Source organism: Mesoplodon mirus (assembly GCF_964341445.2).
Source record: "Mesoplodon mirus genome assembly, chromosome: 6".
NCBI lineage: Eukaryota > Metazoa > Chordata > Mammalia > Artiodactyla > Ziphiidae > Mesoplodon > Mesoplodon mirus.
Genome location: NC_138982.1, coordinates 111,261,008 through 111,277,623, shown reverse-complemented (window position 1 = coordinate 111,277,623; position 16,616 = coordinate 111,261,008).

Sequence of the window (16,616 nt, the reverse complement as noted above, 5' to 3'; positions counted from 1 at the left end):
ATATTTGGTAAAAATAAGTGACAGATAAATCAATCTTAGAACTTATTTTTCATTAACACGAGATATACAGACCTAGAACTTTAAAATGAATTAATATATCTAATCACCGTAACATATATCTAAAAGGTAAATTTACCTCCAGTTTAAAGATGGGGAAACTGAATCACACAAAAAGGCTAAGTTAGGTGTCTAAAGCCACACAAGGAAGATAAGATGAAGTCAGATTCCAAATTTAGTCAGTTTGATTACAATGACTACATTTTTTTTTTCAGTGGTACGTGGGCCTCTCACTGCTGTGGCCTCTCCCATTGTGGAGCACAGGCTCCAGATGCACAGGCTCAGCATCCATGGCTCACGGGCCCAGCCGCTCCACGGCATGTGGGATCTTCCCAGACTGGTGCACGAACCCGTGTCCCCTGCATCGGCAGGCAGACTCTCAACCACTGCGCCACCAGGGAAGCCCCAATGCCTACATTTTTTAAATGACATTGAAGTGGTTGTCATTAAATCTGAGTAGAAAATTAATGGCAAGCTCACTTTATTTATAAATTTAAAAATATATATTGTTGCTAAGCATGAGTAATGTGCTGAGAAGTAAAGTATCTAGTCATACTGTCTAGTCACCATCAGTAATCTGTTTAGGATGTTATTTCACTGGGCATAGATTTTCCTCCTGACAGGATAGATGAGGCTTCTTTCAACAATATCCTTAAACACCACAGAAATAAATATGAAATCCAAACTCATTGTCTAAAATAATAGTGCCAGGCAAAGTATGTGTTGAAAATAATTAGTTCAGGGCTGCAAATTGCTGAAGTTAGATGGAAATAAGAGCACTACGTCATTTGGGGAAGACTGTAAAAATCCTTAACTAAAAATCATTTGTAAAAACTATATAAGGTTTTCATCAAGCTTCCCTGCATAAGGTCCACAGCCAGTGGCAAATTATACTAAAGAGATGGCCATGTGGTGTAGTCCTTCACCATATTTGAAGTATTATAAATATCCCTAGAAATAAATTAGAGCTGCAGTCTAAATTTTCACATAAACAACCTTCCTCTAAGTTAAACTTGCTTGGTCAAACAGTATAATTACAAGAAATGGCAGTGCTAGCTTCTCATAAACAGCATACTTTAGACATTTTACCAAGGTCAACAGAGTTAAGATAGATTTAATTCCTTAGGGGTAAAAAGTCTTACTAACCAAATTCAAATTCCACATCAATAAATAGCAAGCATGAGGCATATTTATCAGTAGTAGCATCTTTAATTTTTATCTTCAGTGTAGAATTAAAACTTCTCAGAATATAAAGGTATTTATTTCAGGCAGTGGAATAAGTTCATTTGTTTGTAATTCCAGAGCAGGTAAAAATAAAGTACTATCTAAGCCAAGATGCTGAACAGCATGGGATGCTCAGCATATGAAGAGTGATTGCAGAAATATTCAGAAGCACAGTCTCATCACAGCTATTTCTTCTAACTGCTTACTGGGTTTGCTTAATGCATTTTTTCTCTGAGCAACATTTACTAAAAACACATTTCACATTTGCAAGGAATTACTATGTGCGTAACAGGAATATTGACACATGCTGTTCCATATACTAAGCAGAAAGTAACTCTTCTCTGAAAGGCATGCACCAATGGCAATAAAAATTGTATTTGAGAATGAATGTATTTAATGTTTTCCTTCTTATGATTTAGTATGTAATCATCTTAATAATACCATAATTTTAATGAGTAACATACTTAAGGAAAAGCAATAAAAAAGATGAAAGCTATTTTGTGAAAAGATTTAATCTCCAAAATATCACCATGCAGATGTAAACATTTTAAAATCAAAGAAACATCATTGTGTTGAGCTGATTTCCCAGTGCTATGCAGCAGTTTCTCACTAGCCATCCATTTTACATTTGCTATATGGCTGACAGGGTCTTGGTGCACCGGCCGGGTGCCAAGCCTGAGCCTTTCAGGTGAGAGAGCTGAGTTCAGGACATTGGACCACCAGAGACCTCCCAGCTCAATGTAATATCAATTGGCAAAAGCTCTCCCAGTGATCTCTGTTTCAATGCTAAGACCCAGCTCCACTCAATGACCAGCAAGCTCCAGTGCTGACCACTCCATACCAAGCAACTAGCAAGACAGGAACACAACCCCACCCAATAGCAGAGAGGCTGCCTAAAGTAAGTTCAGAGACAAACCAAAGCACACCCCTGGATGAGGTCCTTCCCAACAGAAAGACAAGATCCAGCCTCATCCACCAGAACACCAGTCCCCTCCAGCAGGAAGCCTACATGAGCCACTGAACCAACCTTATCCACTGGGGGCAGACACCAAAGACAATGGGAACTACAAACATGCAGCCTGTAAAAAGGAGAGCCCAAACACAGTAAATTAAGGAAAATGAGAAGACAGAGAAATACAAAGCAGATGAAGGAGCAAGGTAAAAAACCCACCAGCCCAAACAAATGAAGAAGAAATAGGAGTCTACCTGAAAAAGAATTCAGAGTAATGATAGCAAAGATGATCCAAAATCTTGGAAATAGAATGGAGAAAATACAAGAGATGCTTACTAAGGACCTAGAAGAAGTAAAGAGCAAATGAACAGTGATGAACAACAAATAAATGAAATTCAATATTCTCTAGAAGTAATCAATAGCAGAATAACTGAGGCAGAAAAAAACGGATAAGTGACCTGGAAGATAAAATAGTGGAAATAACTACCACAAAACAGAATAAAGAAAAAAGAATTTAGGACAATTTCAGAGACTTCTGGGACAACATTAAACACACCACCATTCGAATTATAGGGCACCCAGAAGAAGAGAAACAGAAAGGGACTGAGAAAATATTTGAAGAGATAATAGTTGAAAACTTCCCTAACATGGGAAAGCAAATGGTCAGTCAAGTCCAGAGAGTGCAGAGAGTCCCATACAGAATAAATCGTAGGAGAAACACACAAAAACACATATTAATCAAACTATCAAAAATTAAATACAAAGAAAAAATATTAAAAGCAGCAAGGGAAAAGCAACAAATAACATACAAGGGACTCCCCATAAGGTAAACAGCTGAACTTTCAGCAGAAACTCTGAAAGCTGGAATGGAGTGGCAGGATATATTTAAAGTGATGAAAGGGAAAAACCTACAACCAAGATTATTCTACATAGCAAGGATCTCATTCAGATTCAATGGAGAAATCAAGACCTTTACAGAGAAGCAAAAGCTAAGAGAATTCAACATCACCAACCAGCTTTACAACAAATGCTAATGGAACTTCTCTAGGCAGGAAACACAAGAGAAGGAAAAGACCTACAATAACAAACACAAAACAAGTAAGAAAAATGGTAACAGGAACATATATATCAATAATTACCTTAAATGTAAATGGATTAAATGCTCCAACCAAAAGGTATAGACTGGCTGAATGGATACAAAAACAAGACTCATATACATGCTATCTACAACAGACCCACTTCTGACTTAGGGACACATACAGACTGAAAATGAGGGGATGCAAAAAATATTCCATGAAAATGGAAATCAAAAGAAAGCTGGAGTAGCATTTCTCATATCAGACAAAATAGACTTTAAAATAAAGACTATTACAAGAAACAAAGAAGGAGACTACATAATGATCAAGGGATCAATCCAGGAAGAAGATATAACAATTCTACATATTTATGCACCCAAAATAGGAGCACCTGAATACATAAGGCAACTACTAACAGCCATAAAGGGGGAAATCGACAGTAACACAAACATAATAGGGGACTTTAACACCCCACTTTCACCAATGGACAGATCAACCAAAATGGAAATAAACAAGGAAACACAAGCTTTAAATGACACATTAAACAAGATAGACTTAATTGATATTTATAGGATGTTCCATCCAAAATCAACAGAATACATTTTCTTCTGAAGTACTCATGGAACATTCTTCAGGATAGATCATATCTTGGGTCATAAATCAAGCCTTCGTAAATTTAAGAAAATTGAAATCATATCAAATACATTTTCTGACCACAATGCCATGAGAATAGATATCAAATACAGGGGAAAAAAAACTGTAAAAAATACAAACACATGGAGGCTACACAATACACTACTAAATAACCAAGATATCACTGAAGAAATCAAAGAGGGAATAAAAAAATACCTAGAAACAAATGACAATGAAATCATGATGACCCAAAACCTATGGGATGCAGCAAAATCAGTTCTAAGAGGGAAGTTTACCGCAATACAATCCTAATCCAAGTAACAAGAAACATCACAGGTAACCTAACCTTACACCTAAAGCAATTAGAGAAAGAAGAACAAAAAACTATAAAGTTAGCAGAAGGAAAGAAATCATAAAATCAGATCAGAAAAAAATGAAAAAGAAATGAAGGCAATGATAGCAAAGATCAGTAAAACTAAAAGCTCTTTCTTTGAGAAAATAAACAAAGTTGATAACCCATTAGCCAGACTCATGAAGAAAAAAAGGGAGAAGATTCAAATCAACAGAATTGGAAATGAAAAAGAAGTACCAACTTACACTGCAGAAGTACGAAGGATAATGAGAGATTACTACCAACAACTATATGCCATCAAAATGGACGACCTGGAAGAAATGGACAAATTCTTAGAAAAACACAACCTTCAGATACTGAATCAGGAAGAAATAGAAAATATAAACAAACCAATGACAAGCACTGAAATTGAGACTGTGATTAAAAATATTCCAACACACAAAAGCCCAGGATCAGATGGCTACACAGGCGAATTCTATCAAAACATTTAGAGAAGAACTAACACCTATCCTTCTCAAACTCCTCCAAATTATAGCAGAGGGAGGAAAACTCCCAAACTCATTCTATGAGACCAACATCACCCTGATACCAAAACCAGACAAAGGTGTCACAAAAAAAGAAAACTACAAGCCAATATCACTGATGAACATAGATTCGAAAATCCTCAACAAAATACTAGCAAACAGAATCCAACAACATATTAAATGGATCATACACCATGATAAAGTGGTGTTTATCCCAGGAATGCAAGGATTCTGCAATATATGCAAATCAAACAATGTGATAAACCATATTAAAAAATTAAAGGATAAAAATGATATGATCATCTCAATATATGCAGAAAAAGCTTTTGACAAAATTCAACACCCATTTATGGTAAAAACTCTCCAGAAAGTAGACATAGAGGGAACTGACCTCAACATAATATAGGCCATATATGACAAACCCAGAGCCAACATTGTTCCCATGGTGAAAAACTGAAACCTTTTCCACTAAGATCAGGAAAAAGACAAGGTTGCCCACTCTCACCACTGTTATTCAACATAGTTTTGGAAGTTTTAGCCACAGCAGTCAGAGAAGAAAAAGAAATAAAAGGAATTCAAATCAGAAAAGAAGAAATAAAACTTTCACTGTTTGCAGGTGACATGATACTATATGTAGAGAATCCTAAAGATGCCACCACAAAACTACTAGAGCTAATCAATGAATTTGGTAAAGTAGCAGGATACAAAATTAATGCACAGAAATATCTTGCATCCCTATACACTAATGATGAAAAATCTGAAAGAGAAATTAAGGAGTCACTCCCATTTACCATTGCAACAAAAAGAATAAAATGCCTAGGATTAAACCTACATAAGAAGACAAAAGAACTGTATTCAGAAAACTATGAGACATTAATGAAAGAAAGTAAAGATGATACAAACAGATGGAGAGATATACCATGTTCTTGGATTGGAAGAATCAACACTGTGAAATGTGTTGGGTTGGAAGAATCAATGCTGTGACTGTACTACCCAAAGCAATCTACAGATTCAGTGCAATCCCTATCAAACTACCAATGGCATTTTTCACAGAATTAGAACAAAAATTTTCACCGTTTGTATGGAAACACAAAAGACCCCAAATAGCCAAAGTAATCTTGAGAAAGAAAAATAGAGCTGGAGGAATCAGGCTCCCTGACTTCAGACTATACTACAAAGCTACAGTAATCAAGACAATATGGTACTGGCACAAAAACAGAAATATAGATCAATGCAACAGGATAGAAAGCCCAGAGATAAACCCATGCACATATGGTCACCTTATCTTTTGTAAAGGAGGGAAGAATATACAATGGAGAAAAGACAGCCTCTTCCACAAGTGGTGCTGGGAAAACTGGACAACTGCATATAAAAAAATGAAATTAGAACACTCCCTAACAACATACACAAAAATAAACTCAAAATGGATTAAAGACTTAAAGGTAAGGCCAGACACTATAAAACTTTAGAGGAAAATATAGGCAGAACACTCCATGACATAAATCACAGCAGGATCCTTTTTGACCCACCTCCTAGAGAAATGGAAATAAAAACAAAAATAAAGAAATGGGACCTAATAAAACTTAAAAGCTTTTGCACAGCAAAGAAACCATAAACAAGACGAAAAGACAACCCTCAGAATGGGAGAAAATATTTGCAAATGAAGCAACTGACAAGGGTTTAATGTCTACAGTATACAAGCCATTCATGCAGCTCAGTATCAGTAAAACAAACAACCCAACCCAAAAAATGGGCAGAAGACCTAAATAGACATTTCTCTAAAGAAGATATACAGATTGCCAACAAACACATGAAAGGATGCTTAATATCACTAATCATTAGAGAAATGCAAATCAAAACTATAATGAGGTATCACCTCACACTGTTCAGAATGGCCATCATCAAAAAATCTACAAACAATTAATGCTGGAGAGATTGTGGAGAAAAGCGAACAGTCTTGTACTGTTTGTGGGAATGTAAATTGATACAGCCACTATGGAGAACAGAAAGGAGGTGCCTCAAAAAACTAAAAATAGAACTACCATATGACCCAGAAATCCCACTACTGGGTATATACCCTGAGAAAACCATAATTCAGGTATATACCCTGAGAAAACCATAATTCAAAAAAAGTCATGTTCCGCAATGTTCATTGCAGCAGTATTTGCAATAGCCAGGATATGGAAGCAACCTAAGTGTCCATCGACAGATTAATGGATAAAGATGTGGCACATATAGCAATGGAATGTTACTCAGCCATAAAAAGAAACGAAATTGAGTTATTTGTAGTGAGGTGGATGGATTTAGAGTCTGTCGTACAGAATGAAGTAAGTCACAAAGAGAAAAACAAATACCATATGCTGACACATATATATGGAACCTAAAAAAAAAAAAATTATCCTGAAGAACCTAGAGGCAGGACAAGAATAAAGATGCAGACATAGAGTATGGACTTGAGGACAAGGGGAGGGGGAAGGTTAAGCTTGAGATGAAGTGAGAGAGTGGCATTGAAATATATAGACTACCAAATGTAAAATAGAAAAATACATAGCTAGTGGGAAGCAACTGCATAACACAGGGAGAGCAGCTCGGTGGTTTGTGACCACTTAGAGTGGTGGGATAGGGAGGGTAGGAGGGAGGTGCAAGAGGGAGGGGATATGGGGATACATGTATACATATAGGTGATTCACTTTGTTATACAGCAGAAACTAACATAAATAGGTAAAGCAATTATACTCCAATAAAGATGTTAATAAAATAAAAATAGAAAAACTATTAAAAACAATCATTGCAATTTCATATATATATGTATGTGTGTGTATATATATATTATATATATATATATATATATCTTTTTATACTTGTATGGATATACAGCTAGAAGAATGAATGCAAATGTGGATGAATGAGTGGAAGTGATAGAAAAATGAACAGTTATACAAAGGTGGATGGATATATATAGACAGATAGAGAAAGGGGAATATACAGGCAGACAGATGCAATGGTTTTAGCTGAATACTATGCATATATACTGGGATACATACGATATATATAATTTAACTTAAATTAAAAATATAATCACATGTATTAAAATATTCTATATTTAAATATTTAAAAATAATTATGAAAACATTACCTGATAGAGTATTTTTTGCACTGCAATCTCCAAGTGAATATATTTTCTCTCTGTATTAAAAAAAAATAGCACAAATTTTTATCACCCATGTCCTACATGTTATATCTCCAATATTGTTCATATGTGTTTTTTGACTTTTTAACTTTTTGTTCTTCTTGGGAATGTATCTTTTCTTATGAGAAATCTGCTCTGTTCTTACCTTTTGATCCCCTTACATATTGTAAGGAATCAAACAGCTCCCCACACTGTTGTTTTTTTTTTCTTTAAGTTACTTGTCTTCAGTAATTTTATCATTATAGGCCTTGATGCTATGTTTCTTGTGGTTATCTTGCCTGGTCTTTATTGAAATTCCTGGATTTCTGGGCTTACAGTTTTTATGAAATTGGGAAAAAAATTGTCATTATTTCTTCTCATATTTTTCTTACTCCCCCTCTGCCACTACAATTACATGTACTTCTCTAGGATCACTGAGACTTTTTTTCTGGTTATTTTTTTCATATGTGCTTCTGTTTGTATGTATAAGTATTCCTCCCTTCTGCAGTGCCTAATCTGGTGTTAGGCTCATTTAATTATTTTTTTTAATCATACATATTCAATTTTCACCTCTAGAACTTCTATGTTTATATCTTCTGCTTCTCTCCACATTTTGTTCATGTTTTCTCTTAAATCTGTCAGCTATGTAGAATAGTGGCTTTAGAAAGCTTTGTCAGAGAAAATCTTTCCAGTCATTTCTAGATCTTTTCCTAATGATAGATATATCTACTGTCTGGATGAGTTTTTTTTTCAATTTCTTTGCATGTCGAATAAACTTTGACTTATTATTGAATATTAGGGAAGTTTCACTGTTGAGTATTTGATTTTGTTATTTTCCTTTAGCCAAATGTTGGAATTTGTTTTGAAGCAGGTATATAAGAAACTTGCGCATCAGCTTTATTTTCAGTTCCCTTCTAAAAGTTTTCTTAAGGTGGCACTTTATTGCCCTATAAAGCTAGTTTAGCCCAGTTATTGATGCATGAACATTTCAGAGTTTCTACTGAACACCCTGGATATTAAATCAGGACTTTTGACTCTGGCTTGTTGGAATTTGAATTTTGATTGTAACTTGTGAAATCTGGAAATTGCTTCCTTTATAACTTCCTAGTACATCCCTACAAAGTCTTTTGGAGTTTCACCAAGCCCATGATCAGCTTCTATTCAGCAAAGGCACTAGGATATCTCATGCCTATTTCTGGAGCTCTGTTTCTGCATAATTTCCTCCTTTTTGTTTCTCTGCTCCACCAATTCCAGCTAACTAAGCCTTAACACATTCTATTCCCTTCCTTCTCAACTCAGCAAGACCACCATGCTTTACTTGGGTTCCTTTCTCCTGTGCTAAATTCTGGGAGATGACTCCAGGAAAATACTGAGACAATCATTAGACGCAGCTCATTTGCTTCCCTTCTTCCATGCATCACATTCACATATTGCCTGCAGTCCAAGTAAAAAAATAACAGTCTCATCCAATTTTTAGTGGAGAAAATAATTAGTAAAAGTAAGAGCAATATTGTCAGAACTTGAAGTAAGGGTTTTGTTTCTAAACTCTTCTTTTTCCTATAAGCATTTAAACCCATAAATTTACTTTTCCCTGGTTAACTCTGTCTCACAAATTTTGATATACTATGATGTAATACCATTCAATTTAAAATATATGTCTACTGTGACTTAGTTTTTGACCTTTGGTTATTTAGGAGTACATTTTCTTAACTCCCCCAAATTTGAGAGCTTTAAAAAATACCTTAATGTTACTGGATTGAATTATCTGTGGTAGATAATATGCTTTGCATAATTTCAATCTTCTAAAATTTGTATTGGTGCATTTTTATGGTCCCAAAAATGGTCTATCTTGGTGAAAATTCCATGTGCACTTGAAAAGAATGCACATTCTGAAGTTGTTGTATGTATTATTATTCTGCCAATTATATAAAAATCATGTGATGGCATTACTTGCATTTTATAGCATTAATTATTAATTAATTTGTTTGGTCATTTACTCTTAGTGCTATCAAAATCTACAATTAGGGCTTCCCTGGTGGCGCAGTGGTTGAGAGTCCGCCTGCCGATGCAGGGGACATGGGTTCACGCCCCGGCCTGGGAAGACCCCACATGCCGCGGAGTGGCTGGGCCCGTGAGCCATGGCCACTGAGGCTGCACGTCTGGAGCCTGTGCTCTGCAACGGGAGAGGCCACAACAGTGAGAGGCCCGCGTACCGCAAAAAAAAAAAAAAAAATCTACAATTATAATTTTGTCTATTTCTCTTTTCAGTTTGCTCAGTTGGGTTTGTGTATTTTCAACACTCTAGCACCTCTATTTCCTCTCAGACCCATGACATCTGCATCTGATTTGCCTCATGATGTCTTGCCATTTGCATTCATATCCAAACCCTTAGCCAGAGACCCATAAGGTGCTGCCACACAGACTTGTAAAGCCTACATTTATGAGTTTTCCTCTCCTCTAATGTCCTGCCTCACAAATTCCAGTTGATTTAGAACTCCCACACTCTGATATCTGACTCTTCAGTTAAAAAAAAAAAAAAACCAGCAATGCTTTACTTGTACCCAACTTCCCTCTATTGCAGTTGGAAAATTGTCCCAGACAGTGCTGAACTGTCTTAAGGCACTTACTTTAGAAATGTCAGTCTCATATTAACAGCCAATGTCTATGAAATGTTATCTCATTTAATTATTATAATTGTTTATACAAAAAAGCTATCATTTACTCTTGTATTACTTATTCTGTCATGACCTGAATCAAAGTTCCCTTGTATTATGTTTGATATTGAATACTATTGTCTGGTATTAATAGATTTCATCAATTCTTTCAACTTGAAGATAATTTCTTCTTTTGGTTAAGAAACGATTTCTCCATTTAAAAAAGAAAAATCTGTTCTATTTCCAAGTTCTCTAAAATAGTAAAAGTCTACTTTTCATTTATTGAATTATTTGTGTTACCATTCATATTTACAAACTTCTCTATTTTTTCTCTAAATTTATAAGTCAATTTGAACTATTTTCTCCATGTTATTAATTTGATTTTCAGCTATGTTTGGTTAATTTTTAATATATTTTCTTTAATAATTCTATATTGTTGCCCTTTGGATACCTTTTGTATTTTTGACCTTAAAATCTCCATTGAATCTCTATTCAGTTGTCTTAACATTTATGTTTTACTTTATTTATTTATTTTGTCATTTAAAATTTTCTCTGGTGAAAACGAGTTTTGGAAAATTTCTCTTTTATTGTGTGTGTGTGTGTCTGTGTGTGCACGTATTCACATCATTTGCTGATCTCTCTTGCCCTCAGTAGTTCACGTTTACCATATTTGTTTTTACTTTAACTCATATTTAACAAGAAGCCCTCTCTCTTGACTTACACTGATCTAAAGTTGGAGAATTCCTTTAGAACACATGTCCATCATATCTAACATTTGCTATTTTCCCCTTCAGCTCTTTACTTGAGAGCAGAGTACTGATTTCTGGTTTATTTTTCTATTGTTCAACAGCACAGAAAAAAAAGCTAATTCACTGGATTCTTGATAAATATTTTTGATGTGATAGGAAACATGTGGATAGTCATTTTTGTTAGATAGGAATGTTATTCTCTTTTATGCAGTTTTGCATAAAATATCCCTGAATACATGGAGGTTTTACTTCATGTATTCAGGGATATTTTATATCTATATTCAGTTAGATTATTTTCCTACTTCACTGGGAATTCCTTGTATCTCTGATTTAGAAATACTGTCAATTTCAATGAATTATTTTTCCTCTATCACTAAGTATCTCCCTAGGAACTATACCCCACTTAAAAGTAAAGAAGGTAAATGATGACTAACACTTTGGTTTGGGGCCACTGTCTATTAAGCCATAATGGAGCAAGGAAATGACAGCTTTCTTTTTCCTCAGGCTATCACCTTTCCTATTAGACCTGTCATATTTATTTTTCCTTTAGGTTTTAGTTCTTATAAATCTACTTATTATTGAAAGTAATAGAATATTGATTCATAAGGATAAATTGGAACACTGACCTTTAAAAAGTATCTTTTTTCTAGAAGAATAGAAAATTGTATTAAATAGAATAATCCAATCATTGCATTATTATAATAGTATCCAATATATTGTAGTCATATGCAATAACAACAATTATCTTTTAGTTCTTATGTTCATGGTGGCAAGGAGAAAATTTTGGGGTGCTATTTATCTGTTTCCATGTTTTTCCTTTGTCCAAATTGGTGATAATGGTGAGATAGGATTTTGTACAACTGTATTTTTCTATATAACCATATTTGGTGGGTATTAAGTGCTGCATTTTTTTCCTAGAATGTTCTATATTTTCCTAGCAACCATGTTAAGAACATAAGGCATCAAAGTATTTTGCCACTTCCTTTCTTTAATAGTTCTATTCATTTGTTTATATGTGTGTGATTTTTTTGTTTTATTTATTTTTTCTTTTATCAGTTGGTCTACTCTCTAACTTTGCTTTGATAATTTGTGAACTCAAAGTGTCATCTTTATAAATATACTCCTAGAGCCAGTTTATAAATTTTAAAAAACTCAACTTAATTCAGAGCATTTATTTAATTACTTTTGAAATTTTCAGTCAAGTAACAAAAATATTTCAAATGATATGAATTCACCTATTTCTAATTTAGTTGATTGAGTTTCCTCTTTGAAAGCATAAGCCATATTTCATAGAATGTTTTCTAATTATCAGTTCAAGGTCATTTTAAACCATATTTTTAATATATTGGAAATGTCAAAAAACAAAGACTTATTTTTACTTATGTAATACTGATAATGCACTGAAAATTCTATTATGTCTTTGCAAATAAAATGTATTCTAATACCATACTATAGATAGATCATCAAACAAAATTAAAACTACTTATTTGTGATTTTATAATTGTCTCATTATTTAGGCCTTATATAAGATATAGAAGACTTCTCTTATTTACTGAAATAATTTGATTTTTTTGTTCATGATGTATTATCTTGTCTTTTCATTGAAATCAGAAAAGAAAGGATGAAAGAATAATATATTTCTCCTGTGATAGATAGACTGCTAAGATGAATCCTGATCCCTGATTTCCTTGTGTATTCCTTTTCCCTTAGATGAATGTGGAACCCATAAATATGATGGGATATCACTCTCATGATTATGTTACATTATATGGTAAAACAGTATTTTTCAGAGGTAGTTAAATTCCCTAATCAGTGAGCTTTGTGTTAATCAAAAGGGAGATAATCCTAGATAGGCTTGACTTAATCAGATAAACCCTTAAAGTGGAAAGGAGCATCAGGAGACCTCTGCTATTGTCCTTGAAGAAGGAAATTCCCATGTTGTAGAGAGGGTCTTATGGCAGGGCAACCTCTAGTTATGAGATTCCCAGTTCTATAGATTTAAGGAATGAAATTCAACAGGCAACCACTAAGCATGGAATAGGACTCCAACCTCAGTTCAGACTGCAGCCCTGGCCAATAACTTTAGTTCAGTGTGGTGATACCCTGATCATAAGACTCAATTAAACTCATACTCAGAATTCTGATCCAGGAAACTTTGAGATAATAAATGAGCATTTTTTAATACCATAAAGTTTTTGGAAATTTATTCCACAGCAATAGAAAACAAATAAAGGTTTTGACAAATATATTCTAGTTATACACTGATGCCTTCAAATCCATCTCCAGTCTCAACCTCTCCAAGAAGCTCCAGTCATATTTTGCAAGCATCTCAAATAAAAGTTCCTTTAAACTACATATGTGTGCCCCTATATTTTATTTTATTATTTATTTATTTTTATTTTTATTGAAGTATAGTTGATTTACAATGCTGTGTTGGTTTCTGGTGTGCAGCAAAGTGATTCAGTTATATATATATATGTTCTTTTTTGTATTCTTATCCATTATGGTTTATTACAGGATATTAAATATAGACCTTGTTGTTTATCTATTTTATATATAGTACTTTGTATCTGCTAATCCCAAACTCCTAATTTATTCTTCCCCCACCTCTTTTCCCCTTTGGTAGCCATAAGTTTGTTTTCTATGCCTGTGAGTCTGTTTCTGTTTCATAAATAAGTTTATTTGTGTCATATTTTAGATTCTGCGTATAAGTGAAATCTTATGGTGTTTGTCTTTCTCTTTCTGACTTACCTCATCTATTAGGGTAATCTCCAGGTTCATCGATGTTGCTGTAAATGGCATTTCATTCTTTTTTAGGCTGAGTCATATTCCATTGTGTATATAGACCACATATTTATCCATTCATCTGTTGGTAGACATTTAGGTTGCTTCCATGTCTTGGCTGTTGTAAATAGCTCCACTATGAAAAATGGGGTGCATGTGTCTTTTCTAATTAGACTTTTCTTCAGATATATACCCAGGAGTGGGTTTGCTGGATAATATGGCAACTCTAATTTTCATTTTTTGAAGAACCTCCATACTGTTTTCCATAGTGGCTGCACCATATTGGCCTGTAATTTCCTTTTTTGGTATTGTCTTTATCTGCTTGTGGTATCTGGGTGATGGTGGCTCATAGTATGACTTTGGGAGTGTTCCCCCTTCTTCCGTCTTTTGGAAAAGTTTGAGAAGAATTGGTATAATTTCTTGTTTTGCCCTGTATTTTAAATTGTACAATATAGTAGCTCTTCATGACTTTTTTCTCTTTTAGTTTTCTCTTTTTGTTAGTGGCACAAATTTTTTTTTCCTGTCTACTGCACTAAAACTGTATGTTTCCTCTGCTTCAATACAATCTTTATAATCAATTCAGTATTTATTAAGATTATATATTTTAAACACTGTGGCAAAAGTAGGATGATCCAAAGAAAACACAAGACTCTTTTTATTAAACTTTGCTTTGTGTAAAACACTTTACACTTATATCATCACATTTTGATTCTCAAGAGACCAAGTCTTGTTCCTAGTGTACAGATTAAGAAAATTGAAGCAGAGAGATTAAGTGATCTGTTAAAGACCAAGAGACAGTAATTAGCAGAATTAAGAACAGAAATAGTGTTCTAACTCTAGGCTCAGTGATCTTTCTGTCACACCGTGTTCTATATCAAGGAGGAAATATAGCCTAAGGGTTTTAAAAGATAAACTTGGGAGAAAGGGGATCTAATTTTGAACTCAGACTGAACGATTTGCTACCTCTGTTTAGCTGATCAACTTATCGAACTTCCTTGTGCCTCAATGTCTTCTGCTGAAGGTGACTAATAATAAAAATTGGTTTTTAGATTTTTTGTGAAAATTAAATTAACTTTATATGCAAAACTCTCATATGTAACTCATTACATAGTATCAAGTGGTTAAATATTAGCTCCTATTATCATTGCAGTGTCTCCAGGAGTCATTTTTAAACCCTCATGAACCTCTTAAGAGATCTGAGACTTGTTGAAATCACCCACACATGCAGAATTGTACTTCATGCTAAGAAGCAACATTTGTTGCTACTTATTTTTATCCAAACAATACTCAGAAAAACACAAGTAAGAGACTTGGAGCAAACCCTGCTTTAAGATCAAATGTCAGATACATTTCTTGTATGTTTGATAGAACAATTCACTTGTTCTGTTTATTAATCACCATTCTCAGCTTCACTGGAAAATATATTCACTGTCTATACTTTCAAATTATAATTCTATTGTATTCTCCTGGCTAATTGGATGGACTTGGAATACTAAATTTATTATTCTACATTCTGTATTTGGGATAAATTCATTTTTATTCTCAAATTAAGACAACAAAGACATATTTTTCTGTACTAACTGAAAGTTTGAATAAAGACTCTTTTGGTTGCAAGTATGATAAGCCCACTGCAAATAGCCCCAAGCAGAGATGAACATTTACCAAAGGGTACCTTTCTTAAGGATCCAAATTAAGAAAAAGGGGAAATTTAGCTAGACCTTGAAAGGATTGAAACTCAGGACAGGAAGATTGTCAGAAATCAGGCAGCCTCTTTTATTCAGTTTCTCTCCACACAGGAGAATTTCAGCTTCCGAATTCTGTGTTCATTGGCTGTTTGTTGTTATTCCTGTTATTATGTGTTTGTATGCACATGGTTACAATAGAGTTTATGACTTGAACTTCTGCCCAAGCATACTGAGTACATGGGTTCATATCACTCTTGTAATCATAGGTTGGTGAAGGTAATGGCCTTTTGGAGTGTACATTTCAAAGATATCACTGTAGTTTTGTACCAGTCAAGTTTGCTAATTCTTCACATTTTTGTAACTGGTACAGTTTGGTGTGTGTGTGTGTGTGTGTGTGTGTGTGTGTGATAAATTTGTGGCTATAAAGAGCCAACATCTCTTTAGCACTGACAAAGCTCTATTCCTTTATCTCCATCTACAGAAAGCCAATACCTTTAAAACTGTTGCTTGCTACTCTGGTTTTCAAATCCATCACACCTTACAGCAACTCCCTATCATTCCGACACTTTCCTAAATAGTGTAATATGACTTTCTCTTTCTTTCATTGATTTTGCTAATTTGGTATTACTTGCTAAACTTATTATCCTCTATTATTTCTTAGCATAGGAGTCCCTATTAAGAATATTTCCTTATGAAAAGCTAATTGTCTTTTTACCAAATGGAAGTTCTTTGTTATAATTTTTTTTCCAATCCATTT